General features: G+C 39.9%; 1 pseudogene; it reads right to left on the bottom strand.

The window, feature by feature from the left end:
* Positions 1-2,873: 2,873 nt before the first annotated feature.
* The window catches only part of LOC127454962 (WD repeat-containing and planar cell polarity effector protein fritz homolog), an 89,998-nt pseudogene continuing 72,001 nt past the window's right edge, over positions 2,874-20,870 (bottom strand).

Genomic DNA, 20,870 nt, shown 5'->3' with positions numbered 1-20,870 from the left:
CAACTTGATATTTCCAGTAATGTCAACTTTAAGGTTCACAGTGTATTGTTTTATAATTTAAAATCTAAGAATTTAATTTTTGTGAAATGCTTTGCTTGAAAAGGGTGCTTATGCTATGTTTTTTTTTTTTTTTTTTTTTTTTTAGGTAGGTGGTATGTGTCAAAATAACTTCCACATGAATGCAAGGACCCAAGGTTTGCCTCCACTGGCCTGCCTTCTTCCCATGGTGCATCCTGTTGTCATCTCTTCCCCAGGTAAACGACGCACACGTACATGGCCATCCACATGATCAAAAAGAAAATGTGATTCATCAGACCAGGCCACCTTCTTCCATTGCTCCATGGTCCAATTCTGGCGCTCACGTGCCCATTGTAGGCACTTTCGGCAGTGGACAGGGGTCAGCAAGCTACGATGCACTGTGTGTTCTGACACCTTTCTATCATGGCCAGCATTATGTTTTTCAGCAATTTGTGCTACAGTAGCTCCTTTGTAGGATCGGACCAGACGGGCTAGCCTTCTCTCCCCACGCGCATCAGTGAGCCTTGGGTGCCTATGACCCTGTCGGCGGTTCACTGGTTGTCCTTCCTTGGACCACTTTTGGTAGGTACTAACCACTGCATACCAGGAACACCCCATGAGACCTGCCATTTTGGAGATGCTCTGATCCAGTCATCTAGCCATCACAATTTAGCCCTTGCCATAGTCACTCAGATCTTTACGCTTGCCCATTTTTCCTGCTTCCAACACATGAAATTCAAGAACTGACTGTTCACTTGCTGCCTAATATATCCCACCCCTTGACAGGTGCCATTGTAATGAGATAATCGATGTTATTTACTTCACTTGTCAGTGGTTTTAATGTTGTGGCTGATCAGTGTATATATATATATATATATATATATACACAGTTGAAGTCAGAAGTTTACATACACCTTAGCCAAATGCATTTAAACACATCTTTTCACAATTCCTGACATTTAATCATAGGGTCATTAGGTCCGTTATATCACTACTTTATTTTAAGAATGTGAAATGTCAGAATAATAGTAGAGAGAATTATTTATTCCAGCTTTCTTTCATCACATTCCCAGTGGGTCAGAAGTTTACATACACTTTGTTAGTATTTGGTAGCATTGCCTTTAAATTGTTTAACTTGAGCCAAATGTTTTGGGAAGCCTTCCACAAGCTTCTCACAATAAGTTGCTGAAATTTTGGCCCATTCCTCCAGACAGAACTGGTGTCACTGAGTCAGGTTTGTAGGCCTACTTGCTCGCACATGCTTTTTTAGTTCTGCCCACAAATTCTCTATCGGATTGAAGTCAGGGCTTTGTGATGGCCACTCCAGTACCTTGACTTTGTTGTCCTTAAGCCATTTTGCCACAATTTTGGAGGTATGCTTGGGGTCATTGTCCATTTGGAAGACCCATTTGTGACCGAGCTTTAACTTCCTGGCTGATGTCTTGAGATGTTGTTTCAATGTATCCTCATAATTTTCCTTCCTCATGATGCCATCTATTTTGTGAAGTGCACCAGTCCCTCCTGCAGCAAAGCACCCCCACAACATGATGCTGCCACCCCCATGCTTCACAGCTGGGATGGTGTTCTTTGGCTTGCAAAGAACACCTCACCCTTTTTCCTCCAAACATAATGATGGTCATTATGGCTAAAAAGTTAAATTTTTGTTTCATCAGACCAGAGGACATTTCTCCAAAAAGTAAGATCTTTGTCCCATGTGCACTTGTAAACTGTAGTCTGGCTTTTTTATAGTGGTTTTGGAGTAGTGGTTTCTTCCTTGCTGAGCAGCCTTTCAGGTTATGTCGATATAGGATTAATTTTACTGTGGATATAGATACTTGTCTACCTGTTTCCTCCAGCATCTTCACAAGGTCCTTTGCTGTTGTTCTGGGATTGATTTGCACTTTTCACACCAAACTACATTCATTTTGAGACAGAATTCGTCTCCTTCCTGAGCGGTATGATGACTGCGTGGTCCCATGGTGTTTATACTTGCGTACTATTGTTTGTATAGATGAATGTGGTACCTTCAGGCATTTGGAAATTGCTCCCAAGGATGAACCAGACTAGTGGAGGTCCACAATTTTTATTTTATTTCTAAGGTCTTGGCTGATTTCTTTTGATTTTCCCATGATGTCAAGCAAATTAATTAATATATTTAATATATTTACACATCGCCACCTACTGGGCAGGGCAGAGAATTTATGGTAAAAAAGGACTGTTAAGTCTGTATTGATCTGTTTCTCACCCACACCTATCATAACACTTCTGAAGATATAGATTAAACCACTAGAGACATATGGAATACTTTATGTGATTTTTGAGCTTCAAAGTTTTGGTTCCCATTCACTTGCATTGTGAGGGCCTACAGAGCTGAAATATTCTTCTAAAAATCTTCTTTTTTGTTTAGCAGAAGAAAGAAAGTCGTACACATCTGGGATAGCATGAGGGTGAGTAAATGATAAGAGAATTTTCATTTTTGTGTGAACTATCCCTTTAAGATGGTTATTTTATATCTTCTGCTTTAGTGTGTCAATAGGTAATATTGATTTTAGATTTCCAAACATTCCCTTTGCAAATAGAATAGAACAGAAGTAAAACAAAGAGTCCTGCAAGAGATGATATGGCCCCCAAAGTGCCCGGATCTTAACATCATTGAGTTAGTCTGGGATTACATGAAGAGACAGAAGCAATTGAGACAGCCTAAATACATAGAACAGTGGCAAGTTCTTCAAGATACTTGGAAAAACCTATATGCCAACAACCTTGAAAAACTGTGTGCAAGTGTACCTAGGAAAATTGGTGCTGTTTTAAAGGCATAGGTGGTCACACCAAATATTGATTTAGTTCTTGTTTTTTTATTTTTATTGCATTAATACAAATTATTCATGGCAATCATTATTCAAAACTTCCTCACTATACAACATTTTTCACAACTGCCTAAAACTTTTACACAGTACTGTTCATTCTTACTCAATTAATAAAAAACATGTTTTCATCACTGCTTGTATATTACCCTTAGCACTGGAGAATATACCATGATTAATATAATGTTCTTTTTTGGTGTAAAGAGCTATTTTTTTCTATTTTGCACATTTCCACTATTTAATCTTAGGTTTAGTTTCTGTTCATAAATCAAAGGCCGCAGGTCTGGAGTCTTTACCCTCAGTCTGGTGATCCAGTGGTCTCCTCATCAGGTGGTCTGTGTTAGAGATGAGTGAACTGTAACACTCTGCACCCATCATGGCCCAGTCCATATTACACAGAATTCCCAATGCTGTGTCCACCTCCCCACAGCACAAACGATGCTGTACCAGATCACCTGGGCCGAGCTGAGCTACATTAAACACACCTGCACACAAATAGGAGTAATACATGCTTGTTAATTACTCTATTATATTCCAATTCCAGTTATTAAAAGTATCCATGTTTAGCCATACTTTGCAGTAATACAATGTAATTTATGATGTGAGGCACACATATGATGACACAGGCAAACTTTCTCCAAAATCAATATAAATGGTAAAAAAGTTGAAGCTGAGTTGAGGCTAGGCGGTTGATGCATGTGCTGAGTTTGAATCCAGCTTTCAACATTTCGCAATCCCTCTTCTCCCCATCATTTGCTGTCCATTCTCTACAATACTATAAATAAAATGGCAATTTTTTTACAATTACGAGGAATGGGAAAGAGCGAGATAGCAGAAGCTCTGGATCGTATGAGGTGGAAGATCTTTAGAGGCGACACTCTGTAAGATTGCCATTGACATTTGAATCGATCTTCAGTCTGTGCTCTTTCCCTGTAGCACTGTTGAGAGATGCATATGTGTATGTGTGTGCACACTGAACTGTGACACACATAGCAAACACGGTCAATTTCGGCTAAACGTACTTGTTGGTGTGGATATTGCTGTCAGTTAGTTTAGAGAATTACCTTTTAAGAGGAACGGTGGGTGCTTTATAAAACGCCATACACAACAGAGAATCAATCGAGAGATATAACGAGTGCAGCTGAATGGACACTGAGCTAATGAATGTGGCATCTACAGTTTACAAAGCTTCTAAAATACATGCATTTAAATACAAGACAATATCCCGTTATGCACATTTTACCCCCCAATTCTCATTACCGCAATGTGAAAACAATTATATGTTATTTAAAGCTGAATTATGTAATTTCTGCACCACTAGCACCACTGAAATAAACAATGTAAAAATAAACAATGTTTTCAAAACAGCTTTCTGAATACGGCCCTCATCTGCCGTTGCATGAACAAAGAAATAACCATTGGTTGAGTCAATGTTGTTGGAGCCGGTCTAAACCGGACACTCAAACACTGGAATTTTAATTGTGCTTCAGAGACACAGTTTTTACAGATTTCAAGAAAATTAACTGATGAATGGCTTACTTATAGTTGTTGCTGCATATTAAGCTGGGATTGGAGAAAGTATTTTAAAACTGAAAAAGTTACATCGGCTTTAAATTGTACAGTATTCATACAGCATAACAGTACTTCCTTGGTATGGCCTTTCATTTGCACTGATTTTACTTGAAAAAAATAAAAAATCACTGTACAACAGCATATTTTTAATGCAGTAAAAAAATAATGACTGTGTAATAACAGAATCATAAGAATAATAAGGTAATAAGAATCATCATTGAAAACAATGGGCATAGTGAAATGTCTGGACATGTTTTGGTAATGAAAATGTGTATGTGACCTAAAGATAATGTCACAATGCAAAAAAATGTTAATGGTCCTAAAAGATGTTGTTTTGTTTTTTTCTTCTTTATGCAAAATATAAGTTTATATTTTTTAAATGATTTGGGCTTAAATGTGACCAGGATATTTTCATGACATTTCATGAGAATCACCTGCACACATTTTATAACACAGATTTTGCAGATTCAAACAGCTGAATTTTTCCCCAAACATAATCTGAATAAATAAAATGTATGTATTAACAAAATATTCCAGCATACAAATTAAGCTCTTTCCACAGCATCTAGGGCATGATTTTCAATTGTACCTCAGTTGGAAAAAACATACAATTACATGGAAAGCAAAAATGCAGTTACAATGAAAGTCAATTATGCAACCGTTGTAACCTGGAATATACCTTTAAAATCTTCAGTCAGTTTTGTATGTTTAGGCTTTTAGGCTAATTTTTATTATCATAAAATTAAAGAGGAGACAAGACATTAGAGGAGAGAAAAGGGTTTAATGGGACTGTTACACAACGCAGACCAGATTCTAACCTGCATCTCTCATATGAGCACTACGCGGCTCATACGGTGCATGTGTGCTCACTGGTAGGCAATGTTCTCAACAGATCTTTGGTCAGTTCTAATCTGTTTCTTTAAAGAAACCAAGAACTAAAAGTTGGAGTCTTGTGGATTTTAGTCTTTCTCTTCTGGAAAAAGGAGCAAAAATATTGATGAGTAATGCCTCACTACACAGATTTATGTCCAAAAGCTCTCTAAAAACTTTTAAAACTCTTTTCATACACTCATCCTTCTGTATCCACTCTTTTTCTTCCTCAATGATCTTAAAATCATTGTCTGTTTCTTTCTCTAAAAGACTTTCCCTTTCTTTCCTGCCTCTTTTCCCTCTCTCATTCAGACACATCTATTTCTTTCTCTCGTCAGTCTCTCTTATTAAGTTTCTGTGAACGTTAGCGTCTGTGATCACAATGAGCAGTAATCACCTGAGGCAGTTGACACCCGTACACTCACAAAGATGCCTTTAATAATATAACAGAGCTTAATCCATCCATACTGGATCTGCCTCCAAACAGCACACTCAAATGCAGCTACACTTATCCTTGTTCATTTTTCAACAGGAGACCATCAGTACCGCCACAAAAATCATAAAACAACACACACCTTAATACTATTGACAAACATCACACACATACACAAACACAAGGCATAGAATAAAACTGCCCCTCAAGGCCTTTCCTTATTCATGATTTTTGGAGCCTTACACATGAACACACACACATATTTGCTTTTCTATCATGGTGAGGACTTTCCATTGACCTCTGTTGTTTTTCAATCCCCTACCTCTATTCCTAACCCTCACAGAAAGCTTTTAGCATTTTTAGATTTTCATTACAATTCTCACATCAGGGAGTCACGTGACGCCATGCAAGGAGCGACGAGCTCTGCGCACTTTGCTAGGTTTTTAATTACATTCATGTTATAATCTGGTGAAATTTGATACACCCAGTTACACATTTGCTCTTTGAGGCAAAACATGGCTAAGAAGTCAAAATCCTCGGGCTCTGGAGACATTAAAAGCCCCGACAGGCCTACAGACCGGGGACTCGATTTGGATGGCGCGGCGGGAGAGGTGATCCAGCGTCAGTTGTCCAACATGTCGGTGATGTTGACGAAGGTTCTTGCTGACTTGGAGGATCTCACTGTAATACGTCTATTGAAATAAAATTGTCTGAGTTAGTTACAAGGGTGACTGATGTTGAGAGACGAATCGATTGTCTGGAATCTTCGGAGAGGGAATTAACCGCTAATCCGCCCATGACCAAAGTTGATTTGGAACATCTCCTTGAAAAGCTTATAGATCTTGAGAATAGAAGCCGCAGGAATAACGTTCAAATTGTTGGAATTCCTGAGCATGAGGAGGGCAGAGATATGGTGAAATTCCTAGACGAGCTTTTCGCGAGTCTGCTCGACATAACAGGCCACAAGCTGGAAATCGAGCGAGCTCACAGAGTCCCAGCTCACATATTTGCTGAGGGAAATAGGCCCCGATCAATTCTGGCCAGATTTCTAAGATCATCCGATAAAGATCTAGTGTTGCGCCAGGCGAGGAGCAAAGGGAAGCTTTCTTGGAAGAACCATAATATTTTCTTGTTCCCGGACATTGCGAGTTCGACAAGAGAGAAACGCAATCGGTTCAAGGAATTTGTTTCTATTCTCAGTTTGGCCAGAAACATCAGAGCAAAAGTGATCTTTCGCTGATGTTTCTGGCCAAACTGAGAATAGAAACAAAGGACGGTCACAAAGTATTTACATGTCCCAGTCAGGCAATGTCTTTTATTGAATCAATGGGTGAGTAAACCATTGGGTGTTTCTCATGTGAGTGGGTCGACTCGCTGTACTTACTCTGGCTTTTGAGGAAGCTGGGCATCATTTTGTTTTCTTTTTTCTTTTTGCGTTGGCTCTGCCGAGCGGCTGGAGTTTGTTTTGTGAATAACACTTTTCCATAAAGAAACTTTTGCATTGACGAAAGATTGCTTTTGCATTGAAGTTCCTGGCCAGTTTGAGAGTGGACACTATGGATGACCGCAAAATATCTACATGCTCACACAAAGGATGTCTTTTATAAAGTTGACGGATTGTGTAAGTCATGGTATATACTTTTATGCAGCCTCCGAGTGAATTGACTCGACCATCCGGGGAACCAGGATGCCAGTTTTGTTTCTTTTTGTATTGGTTCTGCCTAGCGGCTGGAGCTTGTTCTATTGAATAACACTCCTTTGGAACAGCTGTGGATTAATCTGTTCGTTCTTCGTGCTTGTTCGCCCTGCTGGCTGGAGTTTGTTTTGTTGAGTAATTTTACGGGACATTGGAATGATTACGTCATCCGCTGAACTTATAACAGCCGGCTCACTGAACATTCGTTTGTCTGTCCGAGGTATCTGAGCGGTTTTATATCAGCTGGAATTTGTTTTGTGGAAGATCACACCTTTGAGACAGTTCTGTGAATGAATCTACACGTTCTTTGTGTTCATTCTTCCTATTGGCTGGGGTTTATTTTACAAAGTATTTTCTGTTATGTAATTTTGCCTCACAAATTTGTGAGGCAAAATTTAGCAATCCGATGGCAAAGATGTCGTGGGGGCTCGTGGGCGTTCATGGACCTTTTGAGTTTAGAGGGATTGTCGCCGGTTGGCACGTTCATGCGCAGGGTTAATGCACACATTTTTCTTTTTTCTGTTTGTTTTGTTCGGGGGGAAGTTCGGGGTTTGATTGTTTCACTAATGGCGAATGTGGTCTGCATAATTTTGTTTTTGACACACAATTTATTTTTTCTAATATATAAAAATGTGAGTGTACTATCTCTCTCCACATGGAATGTGAATGGGTTGGGGCACCCCATAAAAAGAAGGAAGGTTATTACTTTTCTTAAACGTAAGAAATATGATATAGTGTTTCTTCAAGAAACACATCTCTCCCTGCAGGAAGCTGAAAAATTTGGGAAGATATGGGGTGGACATGTTTTTTTTAGTGCTGGCTCAAGTAAGAGCAAGGGAGTCATTATATTGATTAATAAACATCTACAATTCAAATGTCTCAAACAGACTAAAGATAAATTAGGGAGAGTCATTATTGTTTTAGCTGAAATTCAAGGGCAAAGGTTGATTTTGCCTAATATTTTTGCACCTAATGCTAATGATCAGGGCTTTTTTTATAGATCTTGAAGGGATACTGCAAACCACTGGCACCCCTCATGATATAATATTGGGAGGAGACTTCAATCTTTTGATGGACTCAGTCCTTGATCACAGTGAAGCAAAAGTGTGTAAACCTCCTAGAGCAACATTGACGCTTCACAGGATGTGTAAAAATCTTGGTCTTATGGATATTTGGGGACTTTTGAACCCATCTGGTAGGGACTATACATTTTTTTCATCAGTCCATAAGATTTATTCTAGAATAGATTTTTTTTTATATATATATACAAATCCCTAACCTCATCTGTTGTTGATTGCTCAATTGGAAATATCTTAGTCTCAGATCGTGCCCTGGTGAGTTTAGAGATGTTGCCACATTTAGAGAAAAAGAAATCATATAGTTGGCGCCTTAATGTGTCCCTTTTGCAAAATCCTGATTTCCAACAAATGATAAAGACTGAAATCAATGTTTATATGGAGACCAAATGGTCCTGGTATCCTCTGTGGGCGTGGCTTGGGAGGCACTTAAGGTGGTTCTTAGGGGTCAGATCATACAGTATGCCTCATACATCAAAAAATCCAAAGCACGAGAACTCGTGGAGTTGGCAGAGAATATTAAAAGTGCAGAGGCAGAGCTGAAGCACCGTATGTCAGCTGATGGCCTCAGAGAATTGACCCGATTGAAATATAGATATAATACTATTTTGTTGCGGAAAGTGGAGTTTTGGTTATTCAGGGCAAGACAGTCATACTTTGAGTCGGGTGACAAAGCAGAGAAGCTTTTGGCTAGATATATAAAGCAGAGAGAGTCTCTTTCTATCATTCCCTCAGTGAAATCTGCTGGTGGTGAAATTTTTACCTCAGCCATTGATATTAATAATGCCTTTAAAGAATTCTATCTTGATATTTATAGTTCCAAGTCTTCGTCTACTGATGAAGATATTAGAAACTTTGTGGAACCATTAGATATTCCTAAACTGACGACTGAGCAAAAAAACTCTCTTGATTCTGAGATAACCTTGCAGGAGCTTGACGAGGTAATTAAATCCCTACCTACTGGCAAGTCTCCGGGTACAGATGGTTTTGGAGCTGAATTTTTTAGATCCTATGCTACAGAACTGGCTCCACTTCTGCTAGAAGTTTATACTGAATCATTAAAGAATGGAAAGCTTCCTCCAACCATGACACAAGCCTGGATCAGTCTGATTCTTAAAAAGGACAAAGATCCAAGCGAGTGTAAAAGTTACCGTCCAATCTCCCTGATCCAACTAGATGTAAAAATATTGTCAAAAATTTTGGCTAATCGATTAAGTAAGGTTATGACATCTCTTATATATATAGATCAGGTGGGATTTATTCGGGGCCGTAGCTCTTCTGAAAACATCAGGCGTTTCATCAATATCACGTGGTCAGTAGCGAATGATCAATCTCCGGTTGCTGCCATCTCACTTGACGCCGAAAAGGCATTTGATATGGTAGAATGGGATTATCTTTTTAAGATTTTGGGAATGTATGGGAGTACATTTATTGGCTGGATTATGTTACTTTATAGACACCCTGTAGCAGCGGTACAAACAAATGGATTAATTTCAGATTATTTTACTCTGGATAGGGGCACTCGGCAGGGCTGCCCTCTTTCCCCTTTATTGTTCTGTCTAGCCCTGGAACCATTAGCAGCCGTGATAAGGGGAGAGGATGATTTTCCAGGGGTGGTGGCGGGAGGTGTGGCGCATAAGCTTCTGCTTTACGCAGATGATATTTAATTATTTGTCTCTGAACCTACTAGATCTATGCCTTGCCTCCACAGAATTATTCATTCCTTTTCCAAGTTCTCAGGATACAAAGTTAATTGGTCTAAATCCGAAGCTTTGGCTCTGACAGCATACTGTCCAGTAACAGCTTTCCAGCCGGGCGCCTTTCAATGGCCCAAACAGGGCATTAAGTATTTGGGCATTTTATTCCCAGCAAATTTGTCTGATTTAGTTAGTGTTAATTTTGACCCTTTAATAAAAAGATTTTCGAGCGATGTGGGCAGGTGGGCTTCATTACATTTATCGATGATTGGGAAGGTTAATGTTATTAAAATAAATTGTATTCCAAAATTTAACTACCTGCTACAATCTCTCCCTGTAGATGTCCCCCTCTCTTATTTCAAGCAATTTGATAGCATAGCGAAGTCCTTCATTTGGAATGGTAAACGTCCCAGATTGCATTTTAATAATTTACATACGCCGATTGACAAAGGAGGGCTAGGCCTACCCAAGATTTTGTTTTATTACTATGCATTCAGTCTCAGACATTTGGCTCATTGGTCACTTCCACCTGAGAGAGCCCCTCCCTGGTTTGTTATTGAACAGGCAGTTCTTACCCCTACTTCGCCATTACAAAGCATCTCCATCAAACTAATCGGAAAAGTTAAGTTACACACCATTATTTTGCATTTACACTCGGTATTGACTAAAGTATCCAGATTGTTTAAATTGGACACTTATTTAAATGTTGCCTCGAGCATATGGCAGAACCCAAGATTATGTATTGGCAAGTCCCCTTTCTGCTGGCCAGAGTGGATTGTGAGGGGGGTTGCTATGCTCGGTGACCTATATGAAAGTGGAGTGTTGAGATCATTTGAAAACTTGGTCCAACATTTTGGGATCCCCAGACCTCAGTTTTATAGACATTTACAATTGTGCCACCTGCTTTGTACTATTTTTGGGAGTAGCACACACCCCCCTAAGGAGGCAGATGCTTTGGGAGAGGTGATTGCGGCTTTTGGAAAAGGTCATGAGGCATCAGTGTACTACTCCCTGTTAATTCAGAGTATGGGGGACGGAGCTTTAACTTCTATTAAGAGATTATGGGAGAAAGATTTGAATTTGGTATTGGAGGATGGAGTGTGGACTAAGATTCTGAAAAATGTCAAGTCTGTATCTAGAGATGCAAGGGTTCGCCTTATTCAGTTCAAGATTTTACATAGATTAGGAGTGGTGCTCGGAGATGGGGAGAGTGGCAGCCTTAAAAGAGGGGTCTTATAGAAGACTAGGGAATCCGGATTTGTTTGTAAGAAAATGGGGTGGATATTTAGCATTCTTGGAGGGTTCTGAGGTGGAATAGTGGAGAGAGAGGGATAATTGTCAGTGTGTGTGATTTTTATATATGTATATATATGTTTTTCTCTCTCTCTCTCTTTTTTCCTCTTTTAGTTGTTTGGTTTTTGTTTTTGTAATCTTTTATATGTGTTCATCTAAGACCACAGGGATGTTTGTTGAGGTTTGGGGTGGGGTTGGGGTTGGGGAAGAGGAGGGGTGGTAGTGGATGTTAAAAGTTGATTTTGTGTATTTATAATTATGTTTTGTTTTTCTGTGTTTTAATAAATAAAAATGTTAATCATAAATAAAAAAATAAAAAAATCTCTCATCATTTTCTAACCCTCATGCCATCCCAGATGTGTATGATTTTCTTTAATCTGCAGAACACAAACGAAGAGTTTTAGAAGAATATCTCAGCTCAATAGGTCCATGCAATGCAAGTAAATGGTGGCCAGAACTTTGAAGGTCCAAAAAGAACATAAAGGCAGGATAAAAGTAATCTATACAACTCCATTGGTTAACTCCATATCTTCAGAAGCGATATGATAAGAATGGTTGAGAAACAGATAAATATTTAAGTCTTTTTTTTACTATAAAACTCCACTTTCTGTTTCTTCTTTTGTTTTTGGCAATTTGCATTCTTTGTGCATATCGCCACCTACTGGGCAGTGAGGAGAATTTATAGTAACAAAGGACTTAAATATTGATCTGTTTCTCACCCACACCTATCATATAAATTCTGAATATATGGATTTAACTACTGGAGTTACTTTTATGCTGCCTTAATATGCTTTTTGGACCATCAAAGTTCTGGCCACCATTCACTTGCATTGTGTGGACAAACAGAGTTGAGATATTCTTCTAAAAAAAACTTCATTTGTGTTCAGGAGAAGAAAGAAAGTCAAATACATCTGGGATGGCAAGAGGGTGAGTAAATTATGAGAGAGTTTTCATTTTTGGGCGAACTATCCCTTTAACACACTATTGAGTATATTAAGTTTATTATTATTTTTTTATTAAGCCGGTACCCACAATGTAGTTTATTTCTGGTTTTCTGTACACAAAACCTGACCACCCCCCCCCCCCCCCACACACACACACACATGTTGGTGCAGCTATCATTATGAGGACTCTCCATAGACATAATGATTTTTATACTGTACAAACTATAGATTCTATCCCCTAACCCTACCCCTAAACCTAACCCTCACAAAAAACTTTCTGCATTTTTACATTTTCAATAAAACATTGTTTAGTATGTTTTTTAAGTGATTTAAATTATGGGGACACTAGAAATGTCCTCATAAACCACATTTATAGCATAATACCCTTGTATTTACCAGTTTGTAACCTAAAAAAAGTCCTCATAAACCACTTAAACCTGCCCACATACACTCACACAAAACTGCAAAGCAAATAACCCATGTTTGATTACAGTTTTTATCTCCTGTTGTTACCAAAGCTTTCCTAAATTACCTCCTGCAAACGCTAGGAGCAGGAGTCGCCATTGTGCGGAATGAAATGACAGACACCATTTTTTGTAAGTGAATTTGGAAAAGAGGTCGGGAAGAGTCCAATTAAAACTGCATGTGAGCAATTAATAGGCTGCCTCTCATAAATCCCTGAAGAGCTGCTAATGTGACTAATAAGAGAGTGCAGAGAGAAATAACAGACCTTAGCATAGCCACAGAAGCTAAGCAGCACAGCATTCATACTAACACAAAAACACACTTCATGACTTGATTATGCTGTTCATAACACACGCATACACAGCAAACAGAAAAAAGGTTTTGTATTCTTCTGACTGCTCTGGGCCCTCTGGGTTTTAAATGGAGCTAAGAGTACTACTCTCTTATTGGTTGCGGGAAGGATTATAAAATTAGCCAAAATATGTAACAAACGAACACGCAAGAGGTGGGGGATGTGTATAACTTTGTGATTGACGGGTGTTCAAATTCTGTGAAAATGTTTGAAAAAATTTGTGGACTTCTGCGGGTGTAAATTGAGGCCATAAACAAAACTTTATTCATAAGTCTTTGTTTCATTCCTGAATGTAATCAAAACAAAAAACTATTTATTTTTTTTTTTTTTTTTTTTTACTCCATTTGAAGTTGCTTTTCTTGGTCCTTTTATTGTTCAAAGTAGTATCAAAGTCTTTTTAGCGAGTCAGTCCACTCAGCGGTCATCTTTGGAATGCTCTCTGGCAGCTATTTTTCTATGTAAACAAGTGGCACACAAGTGCAGCTTCTATCTAATTGAATGAGGAAAGACCAATATCTCCAAAATGGTTGGTCAAGATTACGATCAAAGAACATATTCAAACCAGCAGTAAAATCTGGTATCATAAATTGAGCTTCTTAACCTCTGATTGCGCTAAAAAACAAAATTTTCCCAGCTTGTCTATCTAATGCACATGTGGTCTCGCGTTGATTGACAGGTGATGTCTGTATCTAAAAGTTGATTGGCTCTTTTACCTGTAAGGCAGGACTTCCATTTCTACGCCCGTTGACCGTAGGGTGTTCCAATTTCTTCCATTCTAATTTCATCCCATTTTAATAGAAGTGGTCCATCTCTGCTAAATAGTCTCTGGTAGTATGAAACATGTTTTAAATACTATACACAATATTTTGAGTTGTTTATTTTTAGAGATTTTATATATAGCCTTAATCCCAACCAAAACAAATGTGATGCAACCAAAGGACTGCAAACTGCAATGCTATGCAGTTTCTTCTCCTCTTTCTAACTGCCTTTAAATTAATCTTGTTTCTCCCTCACTCCTTTTTTTTCTTCACTTTCTCAGAGTGTGGCGGCCAGCTGCCCCCCGTATCCACTCCTTACACAGCTCTCCTGTGCCGAGCGCGTGCCCAGATGAGATAACTCAGAGAGGAGAGGGAAAAAAGAAGGGAGGGTGAACGAACGAGAAGAGAGAGTGAAAGAAAGAGCGGCTTCCTTGGGAAGACTGGAGGTCAGCCAACTCTTTCATCCTCTGCACGTTCAATTCACACACTTAATAAATATGGGCGGTGAGCAAGACAAGCCCAACAAACATGTAAACAAACAAATAAATAGACAAATAGGCAAACATGCGCTGCTCACTTGCTGCTCTGAATTATCAGTTGGAAAGGATGTGCTTTTGATTTCTTCATCAAAACACTGGCACACGATCAGAGGAGAAGGAAATGTTGTCACTCTCTGTGTGCTCCCTCCACCTCTCTCCTTCTCTCTCTCTCTCTCTCTCTCTATTACTTTCTACCTTTCTCTGGTAGAAAACTATTTCCCTTGCTGATGCTGTACATTTAAAACTTTAACGTTGCTGGGAGTCACATTCACTTCCAAAGTCAAAATTAAACTCTAGGCATGGACAGGTTTTGATTGGCAAACTTTATCTGGTGCCCTGAGGGATTGTAAGCCACTGTAAATGATTTATCGGAGAAATGCATCCCCGAATGCACCTGGAGGTGGCAGCCCAAGGGTGGGTATTGAGTGACCTCAGCAGACTCGGCACCTGCCTCTGCCATTTCCTCAAATGTCTAAAAGCTTCTAGAATTATAGAATGAACCCATCAGGACTTCTATTATTCTTAGTCAGTCTTTCTATAGTCGAAAGAAATGTGTTTTCAAATGAAAGCCTATTAGTGTGAACGTAGCATCAGCCTCATATGCCATTCCCACAGTCTGTCTGATGCATACTACACACAAAAAGGCAAGCAATTTCTCGATCTGGCAAGATCTAATTTAATTAGCTGGCTATATGCAATTTCTGTGAGCAAGGGTGCACAGGTTTTTACCAGTCAGCCTGGAAAAAATTTGACCTTTACAAGATACCAGGCAGCTACAACAAGCGCTTTTGTGGAAGAACTAGTCTCTGGATTTGCAAAAGTTTACAAGGTTCATGGCACCAAAATTAGATTGAATGTGGACCAGACTTTATGCAGATAGTCAACAGAGATAAGGGACTATGTTATCTCTTGTAAAGGCTCTAAAACTATACACCTTTTTTGACTTTATTCAGCATAGAGAGTCCCTGATCAGACACCAAACCTTCTGTTAGACTAGTAAAAAGGCCATGTCTTGCATACTGCAGTGGCCTGTTCTTTCAAAAACCAAGAACAGCTACATTTTCAAAGTTAAAGATAAAAATAAAAACAATCTACCATTCCTTTCATTTAGCTACATTTTTTGTTTTTTGTCTTGAAGATATAAATGTAATAAATTAAAGAAATGAAAGAAAGAAATGTAGTGTAGTAGTGTAATATGTGTTAATAAGTGTGTATTGTAAATTCTCCCTGGCATAAGATCCAACTTCTGTGGCTGTGCAGTCAACCATCACAAATGTCAAACTTGTGTTTTATGTCTCCAGGATGTATTAATACAAAAACATTTCAGACTCTTCAGCATTAGGCTTAAGTTGGTCAACTTGATTTCAAACAAGTGCTTAAACATTCACACACGTCATACTGACCCAGTCTTAGCCTTAGTACAGCAAGTGGCCCTCCATGAAACTGAAGCATCAGTAAGTCATGTGCCTCCAGACCCTCTGACCCCTGGGATTTCGGACAGTATGTCCAATGCATCTCCTCCAGCCCCACCAGATGTCTTTATGTGACAAGAGAGCTGGAGGCTGGGGCCTACAGGTCCAGAGGACTGTTCCTCACTGACCAACCATAGAGGGAGTGGTGAGAGCCCCATATCAAAGCACTGGAGCTCTCCTTGACCTCCACCCACCATCAGCAGAGCTCCTGAAGGGTGCCATGCTAGTAGAGAAGGCTCAATGGAGCAATTGGCCCACTGGGAGAGGGCTGTCTGTTGATCGAGCGCACTCATACATACAGTTTTGAACATCACGAGGCTGGGCTTCCTCGTGCAGCTCAGATGTGGAGTTTCTGGCCTCCAGTTGCAGCTCCACGGTGAGAACATGGTAGGGTTTCTTTAGGCTGAATCTGCAGTCTATAGGGTTTACGGCAGTTCGTATGGAGCTCAAGATCTACGCAGAGAAGAGACAGAGAAGAAAGTAGACAGAAGCTTCAATTATTATTTTTAAAACTAAGAACACTCCAAGCATTAATCACTATCCATTTTTTCTTAACTTAATTTTTGGCCTTTTAACATTTTTATTTGTAGTATACTGTAGTTGAGAGAGGACAATAAATGATTGGATAGAAGAGAGTGAACAAGTTCAGCAAATTCACTAACCACTAAGCCACGGCTTCAACACATTCTAGACCTAAGATCTATGTCATCTAAGACTTACATTGACACCTAAGGGCCTGGATGCAGCATCATCCAAACACAATAGTTTTCAGTTACCAATGCAACTGTAGAAATTCCCTATCACAGTTAGCCATGATTAATTAAATCCATTAATGAACGTGTCCAATAACAGGGTGGTTACTGAGATTGAGTATTATTTATGTGGTCATGTGATCTAACATGGCAGCCCCCATGAGGAGACCCTCTCCATGTAGAATAAAACAGCTTTTATAAGTCTACTGATATCACTGCAGTCTTTATATCATGTGATTGGTCATGATTTTATACGTTTCAAAATTACTATTAATGTTTTTAAGAGCAAAACTTTAATGAGGAAATAAATTACTGAGTGCACATTTAATAAAAAAAAAATTTGAAAAGCTTTGCATAATACTTGACTATAGTGAAAGGGTAACTACAGGTAAATCAGTTTGGTTAAATTTTATGTTGCATGGTACAAAAAGAAGAACCCATTATGAGGAAGTAGGAGACCAAGGCTGTGTCAAAAACTGAAGCCAACTGACTTAGCAGACAGCATTTTTGTATGAATGTACCTTCAAAGGAAACTGGTTTTGCATATGCTTTTAAGAGACCATAACTTCATATCTAATGATCTAAAACAAATTTAAGTGAGCTTTTGACATAACTAAGCAAATATTTAATGACTACAATGCTTATTTGTCTGTAAGAAATAGAATCATAAGTTAAAAAAAATGAAAATTTATGAATTAACTTACTTCTTTCAACTGCTTTATCAGACACCATTTTTATTTTTTCCATCAACCGCTGAACCAAACACAGGAGAGTGGAATATTACAGATAGCAAAGAATAAATTTATAGCATGCTGCCTTCAAAAAATGATATTGATAAAATGATAATTAAGTCATCTTAGAAGACAGAATGTAACGCAAACATTGGTTTTGGATGTGCCTTGGTGACTTCCTCCATGTACTTCCTGCAAAGGCAGCATATTTCAGGTTTCAGACACAGCCAGAGAAAGTCACAGACATAGAGGGGCTTGATGGACTGCAGGTATAGTAGAATCTCAGCAGTTTCAGACATTTAATAAAAGTGAATTTTCAGCATGAATACCTCATCCCAAACAAAACTTAGTCCAACTCTGAGACAGTGCAAATCACATCCCAACAACATGTGTTCAACAAATTTGCTTGGAGATTTAACCTGAAAATGTGCACACAAACAGCTTAAAAAAGGTCCTATCAGACAATAACACACAGGAAGTTCAGGTTTACCTGTAGTATGTGTGTTTGTAGTGCAGATGGTGAGGTGGAGTGACTGAGAGAGAGAGAGAGAATGAGAGAGATGGGCTGGCACTGAACGGTGGCGTGTGTGCCAGAGTAGGAGACTGAGTTAAGCGGGTTGCCGATGTTTTTTTTTTTTTAGCTGTAATCCCCCCTGGGCCGACTCCCGCTGCACCCCTGGGGGTGAGAAGGGTTTAGGGAGAGGGAGGGAGAGGAGTTGCTGACAGCACATAGGGGAGATCTGGAACAGTGCCAGATCTCAACAGAGCCAGGCCCCGCTGAGAGACACCTGCCCCAGCCACAGAGGCCCCACACTCTGGGTCTGTCCACAGCTGGGCCTGGGCTCAGAACCAACACCCCACTGACCATGCTAGCAAAATGCCCAACTGCTTAGACTAATACTATACTCATATTTAAACCACTGACCCCGCTAGCACTAATCTACAACTGCAAAAGCCTAGCAAGGGCTAGGTTAACACACTTCCGGGCCGCTTTAAGTTTGTCAACACATTGTTTGGGCCAGAATTATTCACCTCAACGTGCCAATGCTTTACTAATACCCCTTTTGGGAAGTGCTACACTCTTAAACAAATACTCTTCTGGCTAATATAACACACACTTAGGCCACATCCACACAAGTACTTTTTTCTATAGATTGAAAGTGAATGATGACTGAGGCCAACATTTTGCCAAACATTTTTTTTTTTGTAAATCACACAGGTTTGGAACATGAGAGTGAATAAAATATGACAGAATTATCATCTTTGAGTGATCTATCCCTTTAAACACTACAAGGCCTGAATAATACTGTGCTTGATTGTGCGTGTAAGAACAGAATTGCCATCAGGAACTACAGAGAAATTACGCAATCTTCACACTTGTTTATCCGGTTTAGTAGTAAGGGAAAGCCATAGAAAGAAAGGCTAAGCTCTTTGCCACGGTAACACTAAACAAAAACAAAAAGGTAAAGTAATAAAGGAGAGCTGGTTGAGAGGCTTGTTTGCCTCAGCACTGGGGGACATTTAGAGTGTCTTTCTCCCACCCGCCACAAAGGTTTTAACATCTTCACAGAGTGATCCTTCTTAAGACCTGCATTCACACAAACACTCACACACATGCACACACAAACATTGCAAATCCCACAGCTGCCACTGAAACAATGAGAGATTCAATTTCACAAAGACAAACGGCATCTTGGTGTGTGTGTGGGGGCGGGGGGGGAAGGTGAGAGAGAACAGTGGTAAGTGAGTCTCTGTTAGTTATTGGTTTCAGTCACTGGTCAAAACTATTCTTTTCTTCTCTTCTCCACACTGAAAGCTTGAAAGATAAACCCAGAGAGGTCCAGCTGAGCAGCAGGCCTTGTTCACAGCAGTGGAGCTCTTTGAGCCAATTTTCCAGCTCAGAGAGCAAACAGAGTGAGTGAGAGAGAGAAAGCAACAGTGAGAAAGAAAGAAAGAGAGAGAGAGATAGAGAGAGAAAGGGAGATGATGATGAAGGCAATCTATGAAAGATCTTGCTGTTGAGTTTATGCTCTTCTGGTGTGTGTAAGTGTGTGTGCTATACTCAGATGCTTGTCAGGACGCTGTGGCATGAAATCAACACAGAAGCATTTGCTTGACCGCACCTGCCCATACCAAAAAATGTAACCCAGGACATCACATTCCACCTGGACCTTTTCTTTTCATAAACATGGACTGGAATCATAACGGCAGCCATCCACGGAGAAAGACAGAGATTGCTACCATTCCACACTCTAAAACAGCAATTACATTTAAAACATTTTATCTATCATACTGGGCTTTTTAAGTTACAGATACTAAATATGAATTACCTTGAATGTACATAAAAACACGTTAGACCAATCAATTCCCACAAATGTTGGCCCAACTAGCTCAACAGAACTGTTTCATGTTGCTGATTAAAGGGTTTGTGAGCTACCAGCATGTATTGCTGCAGGAACAAATTATGTAGTTTATGGGATTATTTTTATGCTGTTTTTTTGATCATATTTATTCTGGTGTAGTAGTTCCCTATCTGTCACTCACTCGACATTGTGTCGATGTAGTGACACTAGGGGTCACTCTTGGGAGCCCCAAACACCTCTGATCTTTTTTTAAAAAGGCCAATGAGAATTGGCGAGTGGAATTTGCATGCCACTCCCCCGGACATGCGGGTATAAAAGGAGCTGGTATGCAACCACTCATTCAGATTTTCTCTTCGGAGCCAAGCGGTTCTATTCATTGAGCTGAATTCATCCACCGAGTTCATTCACCTCTCTCTGCTGGATCTTACAGCGCATTTCAGCAGCTTCTCCCCCTCTGCATCTGTGGTTTGCAGAGAACGCCCCTGGGCACTTTGGCAGAACATTTAAAAGAGTATATTCTAAAAGAGTATATTTTCTTTCTGAAAGAGCGGCACACACGGAACGTCTTTTTAAAGACGCATCTTTTTAAAGATGCCTTTCCATTTGTGTGTTATTCCTGGTTGCGGTCGTTATATCTACGCTTCCAACGGCCACGATCGCTGTCTTACGTGTCTGGGCGCTGCCCACGCGGACACATCGTTCATGGTTGGATCATGTCCTCATTGCGAGTACATGACCATGGCAACGTTGCGGTCGCAGCTTGCATTCATAAGAAAGCATGCCACCCCAGCGGCTCCCCACCTCGGTCATTCTACCTACAGGTATGAGGCCGTGCCGGTTAGCAAGGGGGTGATTTGGGGACCTCAATGGGACCACCTCTGCCGGGTATCCCCCCACGGACCTCCCATTCCCCAGCACGCTCGCTTGCCCCTGTCGTGCACTCGGATGAGATCGCCGGCTCGGCTCAGGGCGAGT

Source organism: Myxocyprinus asiaticus, chromosome 17 (assembly GCF_019703515.2).
Source record: "Myxocyprinus asiaticus isolate MX2 ecotype Aquarium Trade chromosome 17, UBuf_Myxa_2, whole genome shotgun sequence".
NCBI classification, from domain to species: domain Eukaryota; kingdom Metazoa; phylum Chordata; class Actinopteri; order Cypriniformes; family Catostomidae; genus Myxocyprinus; species Myxocyprinus asiaticus.
This window is presented reverse-complemented; position numbering and strand designations above follow the sequence as displayed.